Raw genomic sequence first — 21,197 nt, forward strand, 5'->3', positions numbered from 1 at the left:
TAGACCTTATTCAAAATTACCACTAGCAAAGATAATCTAAAAAGTTGATCTAACCCTAATCTGAGGTGTAAACATAACACCGTAACACTACATGCAAACAAGAAAATGTTGAGAAACATAATCAGGATGAGGTGCACCAAGCTCAGGGCCATCCTGTGCTGCTGGCAAGGTCTAAATAGGAGCCAGACCCAAGAGATGACAGTCTTCTTCTGGTGCCAACACCAGCAAGGGGTACTGGGGAAGACTCTGCGATCTCCAACACCAGTGGATGGCCTTTGGCCTACTGATCCTTGCAGAGTGTCTTGCGTGTTTTGAATGAAGGCGCCACACGCCTGCAGTCCACATGCAGGAAAGCTGTTCTCCTCAGCAGCAAATTGTTCCCAATGCTGAAAAGGTCAGTGAGGTTTGTGCGCCTCCTAAGAGCACCTCATGTCATGGCTGTGACATTCCCAGCTCGCAAAGCTCCACCATGGACCATGAGAGCCACCTCCCCATCTGCAGATGCCCAGGAGCCAGGGAAGGAGGTGGAGGCTGACAAGCCCACAGCTAGTCCCCCAGCAAGCCATGCTCCCCCAAAGACACCTGCGCGGACAGCCGCCAAGAGGAAAACATCCCTGACATCGGATCTTCCCCTGTCACTACCACTGCCCCGGCCTGTTCCATGGGGTCTAGGTGAGCTTCCTCCTCAAGCAAAACTTCTTCTCTTGAACTGTAGAGAGACAGGGGCATTTGTGAGAACAGTCTGTCTCCAAAGAGGGAAAACTGTAAAGCAGAAGCCTCGGAGGGTAGACCAGAGGCAGTGACACATGGCAGTGTCACCGTGTCTGCCTCTTCTGTTTGCCCACCTGATGCGGGGACCGGTGTCCCCCGCTACCTGCCTACTTGCACTGCAGACATTGCAGCTCTTCCCAGCACTGGGAATGTCACTGGGACCCACAGGCTGAGAGCAGACTCCTTGAACCTTAAACAGGGACTGATACCTAAAATCCCCTGTGGCCAATCCTCTGCCCCTACTGACTCTGCTCCTCATAGTACCCCTGCTTCTACTTTGGGGATTCTAAAGGATGAGAATGAAGACCAAACTTATGGATCAAAAAGTACAACCTCTTCTACTTCCATCTTCCCCAAACCTCCTCCCCCTGGAGTTTTGACTCTCTCTAGCCCAATGGAATCCCTGTCCCTATGTGTGTAGATTCCTCTCTTCCCCTTCATTTCTCTACCCCACCTCATGTGGTTCTAATGTCTGTAAACAATGATGCCACCACAGTTTTTGTAATGCTTGCCCTCAGACTATCTTCTCTTGTGACCATGAAAATTGCTACCCTTGATGACATTGTTGACATGGATACAACACTGCCCTCTGAGACAGTCATTTTTACATTTCCCCCACTTTCCAGCACCAACCCCTATCCATCTTCCCAGGCCCCCTGTAGCCTGTAGCAGGGGCACCTTCTGAATGGGCCAGTACCTACCATATCACCTATACTCTACCCCTATCCATTCCCCCAGGTCCCCTACATCCTGTGCCAGGGGCATCTTCCAAATCGGCCAGTCCCCACAAACCTCCCTCAACCCCAAACTTATCCCTTTCCTCTGATCCCCAGCATCAGGGGAAACTGATGATGGGGCAAGTTCCCATTAATCCACTTCAACCTACGGTCCCCTATCCTTCCCTAGTTTTAATCAGTGGTGCACCAATGTCATCCCTAAAGTGCTGTGTCTATTCCCATGTGTGCAGTTCCTTCTGTCCTTTCCAACATGGCCTCAGTCACTGTCCCCATTTCTGGAGGCAATGCCTCCTCACTAGCCAAACAACCCTCGGATGATGATGATGCTATGGATATAATACCACCTTCGCAGGCATCAAATTTTATTGTCTATCTCAATGAACAACCACTCTGCATTGAACCAGGTACCACTGATTCTGATAGGGTGCCACATAACATCATAATTTCCACCATGCAAGGACCTGCCAATTCACTTTACAGTCCCAACTTATGCAGGGACAAAACCACAATATTGAAAATCTTTCCAATACAAGAGCCATCCCTTACTCCACATTACAGGTCTCTAATGGACAATGTAACAGTAGTTGTTTTCGGAGTGTTCCAGCACTAACAACACTACCAGCTAATGGCCTAACTACTCCTCCAGTGCACCTACCCAGACATACCACCATGCAATCCAGCCACATGGCCATCACATTGTCCTCTGCATTGAACCCTGCAGTTATCACCCCACAAACCTCTTCTAAAAACTCTCAGTGTGCTATGTACACTGCCCTGCTCACAACCAATAGCATGAATATCCCCATTTTGACAGTCTCCGGTGACACAAATTCACCAGTTCACAAGGCTGCTCCTAGCACAGTCATGGGAAATAGAATTCTGTCAACTTCAGGACACCTGTGGTTTGGCACATCCTCCAAAGGCTCATTGCTCGAACTCTAGAACATTCCATGTCAATCGCAGGTGTAATGTATAAATGTAGAAGCATCCAACTTCCCCACAGGATTCATTGTGATTCTTCTCTTCCTCTTACACTGATGGGCATGGCCATATCTCCTCATAGTGTGATTGATATAGCAGGACGTTCTTCTGGACAGTATAAAAGGACTGTGTATTAACTTCCTGGTCCCCCTACCTGGCTTGAGGATCTTGGCTTGTACACTCAGCTAATTTCCAATAGTCAGAGAACTAGCAACAGGATGATTTTCATTTTTTTATAGTGAATTTCAATATCCCTTCTATTTCCCCTCTTAAATACAGAAAAACCTTGTGTTCATTGAAAAAAAAAGGGAATGTTATTCAGTGTAATTAAATGATTTGTCACTATTTCTGTGGGGGATTATATCAAAACTTAAGAGCTTCTACAAAAATGAAAACCATAGGTTTCAGTGTAAATTGGAATAGTGAATGGTCTATATAAATAGTTAGGAGAAAAAAAGAAATCAACCTCCCTAGCCATAAAAGAAATGCAAATCAAAACAACATTGAGATACCACCTCACCTCAGTTAGAATGGCTATAATCAAGAACTCTAATAACAACAGATGCTGGAGGGGATGTGGACCAAAGGAAACCCTACTGCATTGTTGGTGGGAGTGTAATAAACTTTTTCAACCACTTTGGAAAGTAGTATGGAGGTTCCTCAAAAGACTCCACATAGAGCTCCCCTATGACCCGGCAATCCCACTTTTGGGCATTTACCCAATTGATCACAAACAAGATCATACTAAAGCTACCAGCACAACTATGTTAATTGCAGTATTATTTACCATAGCTAAGATGCGGAACCAACCCAGACGCCCCTCAGTAGATGAATGGATCAAGAAAATGTGGTATATATACACCATAGAATTCTCTGCCTCCATCAGAAAGAATGACATTGCCCCATTTGTTAGGAAACAAAAAGACTTGGAAAAAATTATATTCAGTGAAGTAAGCCAGGCCCAAAGAAACATAGGTCCCATGATTTCCCTTATTTGCAGTAACTAGTATATGTCTGAGACAAGCAGACACGGTCAGACAAGTTGATGTTAGGGAAATGAACCCCAAGATAAGGACTCAAGTGGTTTTTCTTTCTTGCTATTGTTTCTAACGTATTTATAAGATGACTTATTTGTTGCTTTGTATGTCCTCTCCCCTGTTTTCACTGTATTTGATGTTGGTATAATTTGTGGAGGGGGAGGGAAAAACATATTGTTTAAATAGGGATACAGGTGAACCCATTGCAACAATGAGATGTACAAGTCGTTATGTCAAAAAACGAACTTTACAACTTTGGCGGGGGGGGGGGGGTAGGGGGGGGGGGGGGAGGAGGGCGGGCAGGGTGGGTATAGTCATGGAGATGGGAGGGCAGGGATGGTAGGGGAAAAACAAAGGAGGTAACAATGCTTGATAAGAAATGTACTTATTACCTTGCTCATGTAATTGTAATCCCTCTGTACGGTATTTTCACAATAAAAAAATCTTATTAAAAAAAGAAATTGACATGGAAACAGAGCTATAAAGTGAATATAAAAGAGCATATTAAAAAAAGTGAGCATTTCTGAGTCTTCTCAAACCCAATTGTTAGAGAGTTGTGAGGGAAGTTGTTCCTTAGACCTGTGAACATGCACAGGTATTCTTGCATGTTCCATGAACTATCTTGACAGAGGAATTTGAACTCCAGGGGACTCATGCTAGCTATGGTTAATTTTTTGGCTGGTGCTCTATCACATCATGTTTGCCATGTCTTCAGTCCATCATTTTGCTTGTTAACTGCCTAAGCTGGTGTTGAAATATGATCCTTTGGATCTTGACCTCTGGAATAGGAATGATTATAACTATGAGCCTCTTGTACTCAGCTTACAGGAATTCCTCAGGCACTCCCCATTCTGTCTTCTTTTTATGAAAATAGACAATGAATTTCTAGACATTTCTGTAAATGAGATTACTTTATGAGATTTGCCAATAACATTGCTTCATTCATTAGAATAATAACACCCTAATGTAAATATTAAATGTATTTGAGGGAATCAATTCCATGTATCAATGGAGAAGAGAATACAAAAGATATCATACCACAGGCTTATTCCATTCTGATTCTCCCAGAAATTCCCTATTGCTGGTGTAGAGTTATATGCTATAGCTATTAAAAAATAATCTTGCTGGGCACCAGTGGCTCACACCTGTAATCCTAGATACTCAGGAGGCTGAGATCTGAGGATCATGGTTCAAAGGATCACTTATCTCTAATAAACCACTAGAAAAACCAGAAGTAGCATTTGACTCAAGTGGTAGCCTGCTTGTCTTGAGCTGAAGAGTTGAGGAACAACATCCAGGCCCAGAGTTCAAGCCCCATGACTGACAAAAAAAAAAATCTCTGGGAGATTGCAACTGAAGGGGTGATATTGTCCAAAAGAACTGTACTCTTAAACCTGACATATAACTGTAACCCTTCTGTACATTACCTCTATAATCACAAAAACATTTTTTAACAAATTCTCTTACCTTGGTACTTGGGGCTCACAAAGGTAATCGAGGTACTTAGGCAGATATCTGAGGAATGTGGTTCAAAGGTAGCCTGAGCAGACAAGTCTGTGAGACTCTTAAGCTAAAAAAGGTTAGGAACAGGAGGCCGGCTAACGCTGGGCCTGCGGGCCTCAGCGTGGGGCCGTGCCCGCTGTTTCCCGGTTCTGAAGCACATGCCGCGGGAGCGCCCCAGGTTGGGGAGCAGACGGCTTCTGCCCCTCCGGAAGCTCGCGGGCGCCCTCTCAGCCTGTCGGCCGCGGCCATGGTAAGCTCGGCGCGGCGTCCTCTGCAGCCCTACCTGCGCCTCATGAGGCTGGACAAGCCCATGGGGACCTGGCTACTGTATTTGCCATGTACCTGGAGCATTGGTTTGGAAGCTGAACCAGGTTGTTTTCCAGACTGGTACATGTTATCCCTCTTTGGCACTGGAGCTATCCTGATGCGTGGAGCAGGCTGTACTATTAATGACATGTGGGACCGTGACTACGATAAAAAGGTTAAAAGAACAGCAAATCGTCCGATAGCTGCTGGAGACATTTCAACTTTCCAGTCCTTTGTTTTTCTTGGAGGACAGCTGAGCTTGGCACTGGGTGTTCTTCTGTGTCTGAATTACTACAGCTCTGGGAGCAGCATCCTTACTTCTCGTCATCACTTACCCACTAATGAAAAGAATCACATACTGGCCTCAGTTAGCCTTGGGGTTAACTTTTAATTGGGGAGCATTGCTTGGATGGTCTGCTATCAAGGGTTCCTGTGATCCATCTGTGTGCTTGCCTCTTTACTTTTCTGGAGTTATGTGGACACTGATATATGATACCATCTATGCCCATCAGGACAAGAAAGACGATGTTCTGATTGGTCTGAAGTCCACAGCACTGCTGTTCAGAGAAAACACTAAGCAGTGGCTCAGTGGCTTCAGTGTTGCCATGCTGGGAGCACTGAGCCTGGTGGGTGTGAACAGCAGTCAGACTGCACCCTACTACACCGCTCTGGCCGCTGTCAGAGCCCACCTGGCTCACCAGATTTACACTCTAGACATCCACAGTCCTGCAGAACAGTAGGAATGATCCTTTTTTTAGGGATCATCCTTGGAAATTTATGGAAAGAAAAGAAGACAGATCAAATAAACAAACAAAGATAGTAGAATGGGAAATTGGCCAATGAACTAGGAGAAGTAACACACCTTTAATCCCAGCATTCAGGAAGTGGAAACAGGAGGATCAAGAGTTCAAGACCAGCCTGGGCTACAAGCTACATCATAAGACAATGCTCCTTAAAAACCATAGGATGGGGATGAAGTTCAGTAGCAGAGCACATACCCAGAATGTGCCAGGCTCTGAATATCCTCAGCACCTAAAAACAAAAATTAGCAAATAGTTTATCTAGGAATTATGAAAATATTTTTTAAAAAACATTCTGAGTTCTTATAGCCACATTATTAGATTTGAATGACTAGCCAGTTACAATATGTTAAAGAAGAACCAGATGAAGATTTAGAGCATATTTTCCTTGATTCAAGTAATTCAACTGTTTCCTAGCAAAATTGTCTCTAGTCTCAAAAATTAGGGGCTCTTTGGGATTAAGTCGATACATTCTTTTGCCTTTTATAAAAGTTGTAGGAATTGGATGAGTTTTAGCACTTTAGAGAAAACCTGATATGTGTCTTATCTAAATAAATGTCTTCTTGATCTGTAGGAAAATGAACTTTTTTTAGGGGAAAAAAGTTCTAATGGAAAATTGGAGAATATTGTTATTTTTTGTAACCATCAGCCTCAACTAAAAGCTGTAATTTAGGAAAATATTACATTGTGTTTTATAATAATTTAAATAGCAAGTAAAATTTTTACATATTATAAAAAAAAAGGTTAGGAACAGTGCCCAGGTTTGGGTTCAAGCCCTAGAACTGGCATCAAAAACAAACAATAATCTCTGTTATATTTGACACTTACAGATTCCCACAGTGAATAGATTAAAGTGGGGAATTCAGTATAAAGGGTTGGAAAGAAGTGCTGGGTCATTAGTTTAGTGATTCTGTCTCTCATACACACACTTGCACACACTTCCGCAGACACACACAGTTTTCATCATTAGCTGATCCTGAGACTTTAGCAGTAATAGCTGTGTTTTGTTGAAATGCAAGTGTTTAAACCTAAAATAAGAAAATGTGAGAACAAATGTGGAATTCAGGTAGCTATTACTAAATCTCTTATTTTCAATGGCAGTAATACTAAACATTGTTTCATTCTTAAAGATAAAACTTAAAATTGATGACTATTAAAGATACAGCAACAGAAAAGCTCTGTAGAACAATATTATTTATGGGTATAGAAGTGGAAATAACACATCAAATATTAAACTGAAACTGTTTCTCATTTAAAAAAATATTATCAATTACCATTTCTTCTATGTTAACAATAAGCTACACATTGTGCTAAATACTGAATATGATTTCTCCATCCACTTAACCCTAAGTAGCAGGAGTAAATATTATCCATATTGACATGTAACATGAAGGGAGGCTCAGAAAAGTGAGGTAAACACAGAGGATCACATAACACTTTGTGAAGTTAACTACTCAAATCTGATAGATATCAAGGTTTTGCCCTGGGCCAATAAACACTACCCATTAATTATTGTGGGTACCTGATTGTGTTGTTTCCTTGGAAGAAAAGCTCATTGAGAACATAGAATCTTCTAAAAGGACATTTGATAATCATTAGCTCTGCTTATCATAATTATAACTCAGTAGAAAATGAAAAGAAGAATACATCCTTAATGTGACAAAGACATTATCACTCAGGTCTAAGAATCAACTTGAAAGTGACTTAATTAGGTTATTCCTAATAGGATGCTAATTGCCATCATTACTGTTGGGCACATTATAAACAATACTGTACAAATGATATGCTTGAAAGAAAAATAATCAGTATGAATTGTATTAAACGGTAGAACAATGGTCCACAACAATTAAGAGAAAAGATCTATTAGAATCAATAATGCATTTTAGTAAGAGGTCTATAGCCAAATAAATACAGAGAACTTAACATAGATTCTCACAAGTAGACGGGGGAACATGAGTTAAGAGTCATATAATCAAATTGCTCAAGACACTGGGAACAGGTCCCCTATTCTATTCAGGGAGAGTTACCTTCGCTACAGAAGCTACTGAAGTTAGTGTACCACAATCTTCAGATTACAGCAATTTACTGAAGAGCAATCAGCAGCATGGCTCCAGTACCTTTAGAGGACTATTTTACAACCAAAATGATTTCATTTTTATGTGATCTATGAAGCCCTAATTTGGTGAGGGGAAGGGAAATTTTTAAAATGCTGAAATAAAGATATAGATTGACCCATTATAACAATGGGATGTACAAGACACTAAGTTGAAAACGAACTTTACAACTTCATCAGAAGGGAGGAGGGATTAAGGAGGGGAGGGAGTTGGGGAATTGGGAGGGAAGGGATTTCAGGGAAAAAACAAAGGAGTAGGTAACAATGCTCAATAGGAAATATACTCATCACCTTACTCATGTAACTGTAACACTTCTGTACAGTATTTTTACAATAAAATACATAAAATATATACAAATACCAACCAATACTGATAAATACAAAATGAAAAGAATAGTAAAAAGAACATGAAAATACAAAAGTTTTACAATTTTCCTTTTTTCCCCTTAGTTGCAAACAGTTTTTATTGTGACTGATACCCTTTAGTAATTTAATCACAATTACTTTACTCACTGGAAAAATAATACATAAGATTTCCCTAGGTTGTGCTACATAGCACATCCTACCTCCACACAGCTCCTCTTCCATTGCTTCTCCCACACAAGTTGCCCTAAAGAACACTTTACTTCTATTGCACGCATTTCCCACCATCCTTTTCCATGCTATGTTCCCTCCTTCTGCCTGCCTTTGTTTGCTAGAAATATGTAAAAATGGCACATCCACATACAAGTGCATATACACACATTGCCTATGTAGTCTTATGTTCAGTGGATTCCTTTGGGATCTGGCTTCTGTTTACACAACTCTACTAAGTTGATTTTAGACAGTTTCAAGGGCTCTTAGAGTGACCAAATCTAATCATTTTCCATTGCTCTCCTGAGCAACTGGGTTTGTTTTCCTCATCAAAGTCCAAGTTGGAGACTGGTAGGTAGCAGCCTAGCTGGAGATTTGACTTTGGAATAGTCTTGAGCTGCTCTCTCAAAATTGGGGTAGGAGATGTGAATACAATCTCTAGTGAAGGCTCTGGAATCTGCTCTCAGCCCCCCACTCTCACTTCATCCTGAATTCATACTTTAACCATGCCCTTGGTCCACATCAAGATGTTGTCTATATTAGCACAGTCTTATCCCAGTGAGTGCTTAGATCAGGTTGCTGCAGTTTCCTAGATGTACCTGGAGCTGATAGCAGTGCTCAGTCAGATTCCAGGGACCTGCGTTTCATCCCAAGGCATTCAGTATGGACAGTTTCTCACAACAACTTCTCTGCCTGTCATACAGCTTCAGCAGCACCACGCTTCTGTGCCCTAGCCCTTGAGAACACATTGCCCACAGTCACAGGTCAGCTTGTGGGATGCTGATAGAATCAAAAACTACTTGGCTCTCAGCACTACCTTCTTTAGTGCTCTGTGAGGATTCAGGTGTGAGAACATCTGTTCAATAAGGTCCCTCTGTGAGAGAGTATGCCAGGTGATGTCATTCAGTTGCCATCTTGCCCTAAGTCCTTAATATTTTTATATATTTGCTAAAAATAGGTTATAAAAGAAGCTTCTTGAAACATCATCTTCTTCCAGGACTTGATGAGTGTTATTGTTGTATGACACATAGCCACATTTTTGTGTGTCAGTCAAAAAAATTTAACCTTTTTTCCCTCCTGAAGCCCAACATGAATGTTCATGGAGGTCCTCCACAGAGCTAGGAGATTATCCCCTAGACTAAAGTCTTTGAACAACAAGTGGTGCCATCATTTCACATTTTGTAGTCAGTGACAGACTGCAGGCTGCATAGAAGAAGAAAACAGCCTGATGTGTTTTTCAGGTGAGCTCTGGGCCAGGGAAAGGAGTGATTTGTCACAGATGTGATTTGTCACCCTTGCTAGGTGCTTTGTAAATGTTGACCTTGTACAGAGGAGAACATTGCTATTTCTTAAAGTGTTTCTCTTTGTTTGGTCTGTTGTAACACTTGAACTGTAAAAATGAAGAACCTAATAACTTGATCATGAAAATATCTCACATTTGAGAATAATAACTTGAGAAATAGGTACCATTTATTGAATAAGCAAGTGATTAGCTATCTTGAAACATGTATGATTTTCCCATTCTTTTTCTTGCCTTACCTGAATTTTTAGTGATGACTTTTATTTGGATTACCTATTTTGTCAGAACATTTCTGGCTTTTATCAACATTTGTAATCTGTTTATATATACTATGATTACTGATCCACTTAGACATTAAAGAAATTTTATTTCATGTTTCCTGCTGTCCACTCCCATTCCCTTTTCCTCTATACTTCTTGCTCCCCTTGGATAAATTAAATTTTAAATAATGCTAAAATTGCTGGGCACTGGTGAGTCCCACCTGTAATCCTAGCTACTTAGGAGGCTAGATCTGAGGATCTTGGTTCAAAGCCAGCCCAGGCAGGAAAGTCCATGAGATTCTTGCCTCCAGTAAACCACTAGAAAACTGGAAGTGGCACTGTGGCTCAAGTGGTAGAGCACTCGCCTTGAACTGAAGAGCTGAGGGACAGCACCCAGAGTTCAAGCTCCATGACCTACAAAAAAAATTCACTCAGTTTCATTTATTTTTTTCTTGGATGTATAATTATTCAAATGTTTTGAAATTTCCCTTCCTTATTTCCTCCCTCCCTCCCTCCCTCTCTTCCTTCCTTCTTTCCTTTCTTCTTTCCTTCCTTCCTATTTCCTTCCCACTCTCCCTCTGCCCTCCTTCTCTGTTTCTGTCTCTTATCTTTACCCATTACTGGGACTTGCATTAAAGGCCCTGCACTCTTGCTCAGCTTTTTTGCTTATGGCCGACACTCTACCACTGGAATTATTCCTCCATTCCCAGTGTTTTGCTTCTTAATTGGAGGTAAGATTCTCAGATTGGAAACAACTAAGGAACAGTGCTCAGGACTGAGTTCAAGCCCCAGAATTAACACCCACACCCACACCCACCCACTCCCCCCCCCACCACACACAGAGAACAGATTTAATGACAGTTGGATGTCCTTGCTCATTCCTATAAGCCTAGCTATGAAAAAGACAGAGATATGGGGTTCCTGGTTTAAAGCAATCCCCAGACAGACAATCCCTAGAGAATGGAATTGCTAATAGACCAGCAAAATATCAGAATTTGAGTCAAGGCCCAACTTGTAGAGTTCCAGCCATGAATGGAATAGCTTCACAAGACTTCAAGCCCCAGTATACACACACACACACACACACACACATACACACACACACACACACACACACATACACACACACACACACACACACACACACACACACACACACACACACAGAATGGATTACAAACTAAATATCAACAGCAGAATTTAAAAGTGAATTAAGTAAAACAACATTGAAGATTACGAATTCAGATTACAAGGGGAATGATTCAGACAAAACAATACTTTCTTCTTCAGAAAGTGTCTTCATTTCACCTTCAAAATGATATTTCTTCTAGACATAGAATTCTAGATTGGCAGAGTTATTCAACATTTTAAACACATTCAATTTTATTCTCACTTCCATAATTTCTGATAAAATGTCTATGTACTATAAGTTTTTGATTCTATACAAGTTTTTCACTAGCTGTTTTTTAAGTTTTATTATTGTTGTTATTGGTTGTTTTATTGTTGTTCTTAGTTTTAATGAATATGGAAGCCAAGAAAATATTTCTTTGGTTCCATTTAGTTTGTCCTTTGTTCAGATTCTTAAATATATAGATATATGATATTCTCCAAATTTATGGAGTTTTTTTAAATCATATTTTTATATATTTATTTGACTCCATGTCTTTGTGAACTTCATTCCATAAATACTACACTTACCAATATTGTCCCATAAGTCTCTAAAGTGTTTTCCCATTCTTTTTAACTTCTTTAATGCCGTTCGTGTTGTGTAAGTACTATTGTGCTACCCTCAAATTCACTTAATTTTTCTTCTGTTATTTACCCTCTGCCATTTAGTCCATGAGGTTTATTTTCTTGTTATTTTACTTTTTTCAGTTCTACTATTTCTCATTTTGTTCTCCTCTATATATCTCCTATTACTCCTGTAGACTTTCTGTAATTCGTTTTTTACTATGTTGTTAACTTTAAGTAAAATATGTAGAGTGGAGATATCCTCCTAGAATGATGCCTAAAAATATTCTGCAAGTTGTTTAATGTTCAAAGCCTGTTTACTTTTTAGAAATACACAACCCAACTCAACTGAGTCAAAAATAGTTTCATATAACTTACTGATTCAGCAGTAATTCTATATTACTTCATGCCTTCTGAATTTTCATTTTAATTACAATAGCTTATTTATATAACCACTATGATTTTGCTGAAAATCATAGAATTATCTTCAGAAGGTAAGCTGATGATAAACTACAGAGAAAATTGGGTATTTTTATTGCTAAATCAAAATTTATCAATCTATTTCCCTGTTTAATTAACATATTAATATACATAAATAACATACTTGTCTTACTCTTCTGTGTGTGTGTGTGTGTGTGTGTGTGTGTGTGTGTGTATGTGTGTGTATTGGCCTTGCCTCTAAGCTCAGAGCCTGGGTACTGTAACCTGAGCTTTTGTATTCAAGGCTAGTGCTCCAACACTTGAGCCACAGCTCCTCTTCTGATTTTTTTGTGACTAATTACAAACGAATTCTCACAGACTTTCTTGCCAGGGCTGGCTTCCAAGTGTGATGCCCTGATTTCATCCCCTGAATAGCTAGGATTACAGGCATGATCCACCAGTGCCTTGACAACTGGTGTGATTTTTGTATTCTATGATATCCAGTTTCAGTGAAAGATCTTCACAGAAGAATGATCTGGAAAAGATGAATATAGTTTTAGTCTAAATAAATGTGAAAATATAAATACCATTATTTTTAAAGCCTGGCTTTTTATTTTTATTAATTGTATTTGTTTTGTTAATATATTGTTATGAATCAGTTTTCAAATGTTTATGCATGTTAAAAACTCATAATAATAACCTTACAGTTATTGAGAATAAACTTACTGGGCATTTGTGGCTCAAGCTTGTAATCATTGTTACTCAGGAGGTTGAGATCTGAGGACTGGTTCATAGCAGTCAGGCAGGAAAGTCTCTTATCTCCAATTAGCCACCAACAAGCCAGAAGTGGAGCTGTGGCTTAAGTAGTAGAGTACCACCCTTGAGAACAAGAGTTCACACACACACACACAAACACACACACACACACACACACCATACACATACACATACACACATATAAAAAAGAATAATCTTGGTGAGGTGCTGGTAGCTCATGCCTGTAATCCTAGCTGCTTAGAAAGCTGAGATCTAGGCCATGAAGGATAAGTCCAGGAGACTCTTATCTCTAATTAACCACCAGAAGAGTGGAGTGGCTTGAGTGGCAGAGCACTAGCCTGGAGAACATTAACAAAAAAAACCTCAAGGCCAGTGTCCAGGTCCTGTGTTCAAGCCACAGGACCAGCACCCACTACCCCCCTCACACACACACAATGGAAAAGACAAGAGAGAACACTCTTGCAAAGAGCTGATGGCTTATATCTTGCCTTCATGCCTATAATTCCATCTACTCAGGAGGATGAGAGAGGAAGTGTCACAGCTCCAGGGCATTCAAGTTGACATCCCCTCTCTTGACAATAAAAAGCAAAATCCATGCTAGGGCATGGCACAAGAAGTAGAGTGCCAGCCTAGCAGGCCTTGAGTTCAAACCACAGTACTATCAAGAAATTTCTTTAAGAAAAGAACTCAGCCTTCTTGCTTTCTTTAGAGCTCTGAGTGTCTGGTTTTTTTAACTGCAAAAAAAATTCACTTACGAAGACATCTAGTTAATGATCTAAAATGACTTTTTAAAGTAAATTTACAATTGAGCTGTCTTTATTCAGGAGAGAAAAAGCAACAAGACATATCAAGATCTGATTATTCTACTGCTTTTAGGGCAAACTTCACAGTTTCTTTAGCTTGGGATAGATATTAGGCTCCATTTTCTACAACTTTTATGTCTAACACAGTGGAATTTAAAGGAATTTATTGGATACAGTTTTCTGCTTTGTTTATAGTGCTGACATGCATTAGTGGAGGCAGAAAAATTAGTAATCATAGCAGCTTCTCACAGCATAGCGATGCTCATGGAGACATGACAGTATCAAAGAAAACCCAAGTGACTTTATCATGCCCTAGTTGTTATTCCTGAGGTGACTACTGCTATCTCAGAGATAGTCTACCTTTCTTAAAGGAGATCTACTTTCTCAGGCTCTTTGGAGTGTCATGGAGACTGGGGTTTTTTGTTGTTGTTGTTTTTGTTTGCTTGTATGTTTTTTATGTTCGTGGGGCTTGATCTCAGGGCTTGGACACTGTCGCTGAGCTCTTTTCCTCAAGGCCAGCACTCTACTACTTAGAGCCACAGTGCCACTTCTTGTTTTTTAGTGGTTATTTGGAGATGAGAGTCTCATGGATTTTCCTGTCCTGGGTTGGCTTTGAACAGAAATCCTCAGATCTCAGCCTCCTGACTAAACAGGATTACAGGTGTGAGCAGGACCCCAGTTTAATCCATCCAAACATATCAACAGTTGAAATCTGCCATAATTAGTTGCACTCAAGCTCACTAATTCCCACAGTATTACTATGGCATCATTAAGAGGAAGAAAGGAGTACAGAATCTCCCCATGCTTAGAAACTGAAATTTTTGAAGTTACGCTGGACCAGAAGGCACTTTCATATTTAAATTGCTCTATGCTCTGTAAAGCTGATTCTTATGAACATCTTTGCTACATCCACAAGGATGTTGTTCAGTGGGCCATTCAGTTCCCTCATGAAGACAACTCATGGGGAAATGCAGTCTCCCTACTCAGAAATTTTCTAAACAACAACAACACATCTTCAAGCCAAACTGATGGACCACCTGTGGTGAGTGTATCTCCCTAGAATGAGGATGTCCTTACTGCTTTACCTCTGTTTCCCACTTAAGGAATTTCCCCTCACCATGAGTTTCTCAATGACCACATTGCTAATATTAACTACTCTGAAGTACAAGAAAAAAAGAGTATTGCATAGAGCTTATGTTGAAGTTGGTGAATTTTTGCAAATGAATGGATACACATAGTCAACCCAAAGAAGCAGGCATTTCAGCAACTTAATCTTTATCTCAATAGTGACTCAGTTAGTTTTGCTTTAATACTGAATGTCACATAAATAAAATCATGCTATTGGAGAGTTGTAGTCTTTGTTTCTCAAAATTATGTTTTAATATAGTATACCCTATTTTGTAGTTTATTTCTTATCTTATTTTCATAAGTTAATTTTGTGATATTTTATATAGTTTATAAGAATTCTTCAATTCACTATTTTACCAACAGAAAATAAAGAGTAAGAACAGATGGAATTTTCAGGTATGACACCAGTGGCTCAGGCAATATGAACAATAACAATAACAACAAATAAATTGGAAAATTAAATTTTCATGCAACAAAAGATACTATCTATCAAGTAAAATGGTGACAACATAATGAGAGATATTTATAAAATATATATGTGGTAAGTGATTAATATCTGGAATATATAGAAAACTCCTAATGTTAAAATAATGGGCTAACAAATGCCTGTAAATAAACCTTTCTTTAAAGATGTACAAATGGCTAAATATATGAAAAGATGCTTTACATCCAAAATACAATGAGGTACTATTACCTCATACACATTAGGAGAGCAACTATCAAAAGCAAAAAATAGGATTGACACTGGTGGTTCCTGCCTGTAGTCCTAGCTACTCAGAAGACCGAGATATGAAAAATATGGTTCAAAGCCAAAGAATCTGTGAAAGTCTTATTTCCAATAAACTATCAAAAAGCTGAAGTGGAGCTGGGACTCAAGTGGTAGAGTGCTAGCTTTGAGAAAAAGAAGCTTAGGAACAACACCCAGACATCGAGTTCAAACTCTGGGACTGGAAAAAATAATCCAGAATACATATTGGTCAAAATTTGGGAATATCAGCTTAGTATTGTGTTTGTGGGTCTGTAAAATGATTTAAAAAACACAACAAACAAAAACAGGCAGAGTCCAGTGGCTCACATCTATAATCCTAGCTACTTAAGAGGCTAAGATTTGAGGACTGAAGTTTGAAGTCAGTCTAGGCAAGAAAGTTTGTGAGACTTTTATCTCCAATTAACAACGGAAACTACAGAGCTTGGCTCAACTGGTAGAACACTAGCCTTGAGGAAAATGCTCAGGAACAATGCCCAGACCCTTAGTTCAATCCTCAAGACTGATACACAAAAAGGGGGTACAGAAAGCAGTATGACAGTTCCTCAAAACACTAAAACTAAAAATACCAACTAATCCTAGCCATCACATTTCACATATACTAACAGTTTAAAAGCAGAGCCTTGAAGAGGTATTTGTATTCTCACGTTCATAGCAGCATCATTCCAACAGCTAAAATGTTAAGAAAAGTAAGTCCCCAAAGTCAGGTGACTAGATCCACAAATTTAGCCATAGAATGAAAAGCAATTCTGCCATCGGATGTGATTCTAAGGAAAATTAACAACATACACAATACTTTATGATTCCACTTAAAGGAGGTAGAATAATAAAAGTTATAGACTGTAGATGGTCATTTGTCAAACTTAGAGGAGGGAGGAATAGAGAGTGAGTGTGGAACAGGTACTCCTGAGTTTCAATTTCACAAGAGGAAGAATTCAGGAGATGAATGATGGGGTTGTAGCACATCATTAATGAACTTACAAAGCACTGACCGATATATACATTTAAAACTGATTAAGACTCAGCTCTAGTAGCTCACACTTGTTATCCTAGCTCCTCAGATGGCTGATATCTGAGGATCACATTTCAAAGCCAACCCAGGCAGGTAAGTCCACAAGACTCATCTCCAATTAAGCACCAGAAAACCAGAAGTGGCTTTGTGGCTCCAAGTGGTAGAGTGCTAGCCTTAAACAAAAGAGCTCAGGGATAGCACCCAGCCCTGAGTTCAAGCCCCAGAACTGCCAAGAAAAAAAAAGGCTGGCAAAAAATACATTTCACTACAATACAGAAATTTTAAAAGAAAGAAAAAAAAGAATTCTTTGGTATTTTTTAAACTTCCTTTTAAAATTTCTATTATAGTGAAGCTGGACACAAAGTTTTTATTTTGTTTTTAATGTACTTATAACATACCATGTGATTTTTTGTGTGTTTCTTTTGTATGTTCTTCCCCCATGGTATAACCCCTTGATTCTGGTGCCCTGCATCTTGTTTATACATTTTTCTAATTTAGGAAGGGGAAGGGAAATAACAAAATGCTGAAATAGGGATACAAGTTGACCCATTGTAACAATGAGATGTACAAGACACTATGATGAAAATGAACTTTACAACTTTGGGGAAGGGGGAGGGAGGAGTTAGGGAGGTGGGGAGGGAAGGGATGGTAGGGGAAAAAAAAGTAGGAGGTAACAATGCTTGATAGGAAATGTACTCATTACCTTACTTACGTAACTGTAACCCCTCTAAACAGTATCATTACAATAAAAATATATATACTAAAGAAAAAAAACAAAAAATGAAAGAAAGTAAAGTAGAAGTAACTAAAGTAATATTGTTTGTTCACTACTTCTAACAAAAATTAATGTCTTTTAGAAAGAAATGTGTAGAGTGTCGGGAGGGAAAATCTGGGACAAAACGAAGGAAGAAGTAACACTATACAAGAAGAAATGATGTACTCATTGCCCCACTTATGTAACTGCAACCTCTCTGTACATTAGTTTTACAACAAAAACATAGAAATGTATAAAACAAACAAGAATTCCAAGATTTCTAAATTTCTAGTTAAACCAATGCCCAATTAACCAGAACACTCATTGATTATTTCTAATTTAAGGGTATTATGTAGTTGCTGAAATTCTACAATTCTTTCTAAAAATTCATTTGTACTTATTTTCCCTCCTCCTCCTCCTCTTCCTCTTCCTCCTTCTCTTTCCAATTTAGTTTCTCTAATCTGTTATATCATTTTTTTCTGTTACATAATTTTGAAATGTTTATCCATGTTTTTCCCCACATATCTTGTGATTTCCATTATAGAAAATTTCCTATAGGGAGATCTACAGAAAAATTATAGGTTGGTACAAGAAGGGGCAAAGGAAGTTACTGGGAACAAACTGCTAGATACAGGGTTTTACCAAGTAGATGATAGTAATTCCAGCCTTTATAGTATAGTGAAAGCCACTAATTTGTACTCTATAAAAAGGTAATTTTTTTCTGAATGTGACATGATTTCATTCCTCATTATGGCTGAAAATTTCAATTGTGTGTGTATATACATATATGTATACATATATGTATATATATATATACATATATGAATACATATATACATACACACCAATTCCTTTATATAGATACTATACATATATATACTATGTAAAATACATACTAAACATATATAAATTTATATTTTATATATGTTTACTATGTTTAAATTACTTTCCAGAAATCTCATTGTTAAATTACCAAATAACATCTAATAAAAAACATTAGCCCTGTTAAGTTCTCTCATTATTTGGTCCTATGGCATATTATATTTACATATTATGGTAGTAATTATATATTTGTAATAACAAGTATATATTTGTAATTACTTTGTTGGAAATAAACTATCTGGAGAAAATTAATGATAATATTCTTCACTGTTGTTCTAGTTCCATAAAAGTGCCGATAATTTTTTGTCTTTTACACTAAAAGGAATAGCTCCATGTTTTCTAATGGATAAAAAGCATTAATTTTCAGGTGAAAATACGGAATTTTGACATTTTTAAAAACAGTAGAAAATACATGTGATTAAAATTAATTAATTACAAGACTTCCACTGTTATAAAGTCTTTTCAAACTTGACACACGATTAGCTACTAATTTATTGTACTAAGATAAATATATCTAGCTACAAATTCCTTATCCACTACCAAAATATAGACAAATCTCTGAGTGAGTTATTATGATAAAACTACTTGTATGTGTTTAGTCTTTGTTACACTGTCAAAAAATGTATTATTTATCACACTTAAAATGTGACTTTCTAGAGCTCCAACTATACAGAGAAGCGATAAAACTGAGATTTCATGAAATGCGGTTACTAATAGCAACACAATTTAATCAATAAAACACAAGATAAATCACAGTAATACCTTTAGTTTAATGGGACATAAATATTCCATTTTATTTTAAAGCAGTAAGATACCTAGTAAGTACAACAAAACATGGCAAAATACCTTTAATTTGTCAGACTGTTTCCTAAAACTGTTCTCACATCTGGAGTATTAAATTGATTCAATTTTTATTTGATAATTCCATTTTTGGGCAGGCAGATCAAATATGATTACACCTTGAATGTGCCAAAGAAATCTTTTTTGTTTTTACCTAAAGCTTTAAAACTTCAAAATCTTTAGACAAGACTAACATAATTTATGTAAGGAACTCATTCCTAGGAAGTTTATGCTATCAGAACCTGTAAGAAAGTAGTAGAGGAGAGGTACTCAGGGAACTACATACCCTCCATTGAGAAATGCAATATTGCAACGAAATTTCAAATAATATAAACCCTCAGTAGAAGTAGATATCTACCTCTACTTCACTGTGGATGAAACACAATATTTTCTTTCACTAGTTGCAACTATTTCTTATAATTGGATGCACCAGGTTTAATAACCAGGTGAATACCAAAATCACATGAGAGAGAAATTGTTTTGAAAACAATGTTGAAGACAATGTTGAAAAAGCGGCTCCTGCCCTCTTCCTAGAAATTCAACATCCTGTTAGGATCCAAGCTGGAAGTGTCAGATGGCTGCTACTCGAGATAGATCCGAGAGTACCCATAAGGAAGCATGTCCAGGGATCCGTGGTCTGGGAGGGCAGAGGATGCCCTTTCTGGCTTGTACGCGCCCCCGTGAGCCCCAAACACGCACAAGCCTGGCATCCCGCCCGCCTGGGCGCACCCCTGGTCGCATGTCCTGGGCCAGCACAGGCCAACTCTGCTGCCTGAACCCAGACACCTCTTTCTGGAGCTCAACTTACCTGAGTTGAGCTAAGCAGAGCTTTAGGCGGCCCCGGGAACTTTTATCGCCTTCCTCCTGCCAAGCCCTTCATCCCTCTGCTGCCCTGGCCCTGGCTTCCAGGAGCAGCAGACACAGGGACCATCTGTGTCCAGAGGGCCATGGCTGCCTGCTGGCGGCTTCCCTGGTGGTGGTGATCACCGCCAGGCCAGAGGGGCGGTCGCTGACAATGGTGTCCGTTTTCCCCGTGTGCTATGCCTGGGCACGAGCTGGAGGCGGCTGTGCCCGCTGTGCTGGGCACGAGATCCAAGCAGGCCAGCCCTGGGTGCACTGGGTGGGGAGAGGGGCAATGGGCTGGAGGAGGGGGCGTGGCCTGGAAGGCCGCAGGTGGACACCAGGTTCCAGCGGGACATCTAGCCTGAAGGGAATGAGTGGATCCAGGAGAGGAGAGGCAAAGACAAGGAGAAGTGCACCTAGAACCTGGAAATGCAGAAATGAGCTCCGTGGTTGGAGCTTCTGAAAAGGAGCTTTCCCTTTGAGCTCTGGTTCTGTATCCTCCTGGTTTGGGCGCAGTGTCTAAGGACTCCTCACTCTCATTTAGAGAAGTGAACCCCAGCCAACTCAGATAATTGATGCAGAGACCGCAAGAAGTTAGGAGGAACAGACAAGGAGTACATCTACAAATCGACAAGCTCCTTTGGTTGTTCTGACCCCCACCCCATGTCTTTGTCTCTCTTCCTCTTCCTTCCTTCCTTCCTTCCTTGCTTGCTTGCTTGCTTGCTTCCTTCCTTCCTTCCTTCCTTCCTTCCCTCCCTTTCCCTTCCTTTTCTCTTTCTTTCTCTCCCTTTCTTTCTTTCTTTCTTTCTTTCTTTCTTTCTTTCTTTCTTTCTTTCTTTCCTTCCTTCTTTCTCTTTCTC

The 21,197-nt window shown here is 39.4% G+C and overlaps 1 pseudogene across 1 annotated transcript; it reads left to right on the forward strand.

Moving 5' to 3' along the window:
* Positions 1 to 476: 476 nt before the first annotated feature.
* Positions 477 to 6,869, forward strand: LOC105999790 (annotated as a pseudogene). Its single transcript, XR_001175757.1, has 3 exons — positions 477 to 672; positions 1,739 to 1,912; positions 5,185 to 6,869. The product of XR_001175757.1 is annotated as a 4-hydroxybenzoate polyprenyltransferase, mitochondrial pseudogene (transcript).
* Positions 6,870 to 21,197: the final 14,328 nt, after the last annotated feature.

The sequence above is a fragment of the Dipodomys ordii genome, unplaced genomic scaffold (assembly GCF_000151885.1).
Source record: "Dipodomys ordii isolate 6190 unplaced genomic scaffold, Dord_2.0 Scaffold201, whole genome shotgun sequence".
NCBI lineage: Eukaryota > Metazoa > Chordata > Mammalia > Rodentia > Heteromyidae > Dipodomys > Dipodomys ordii.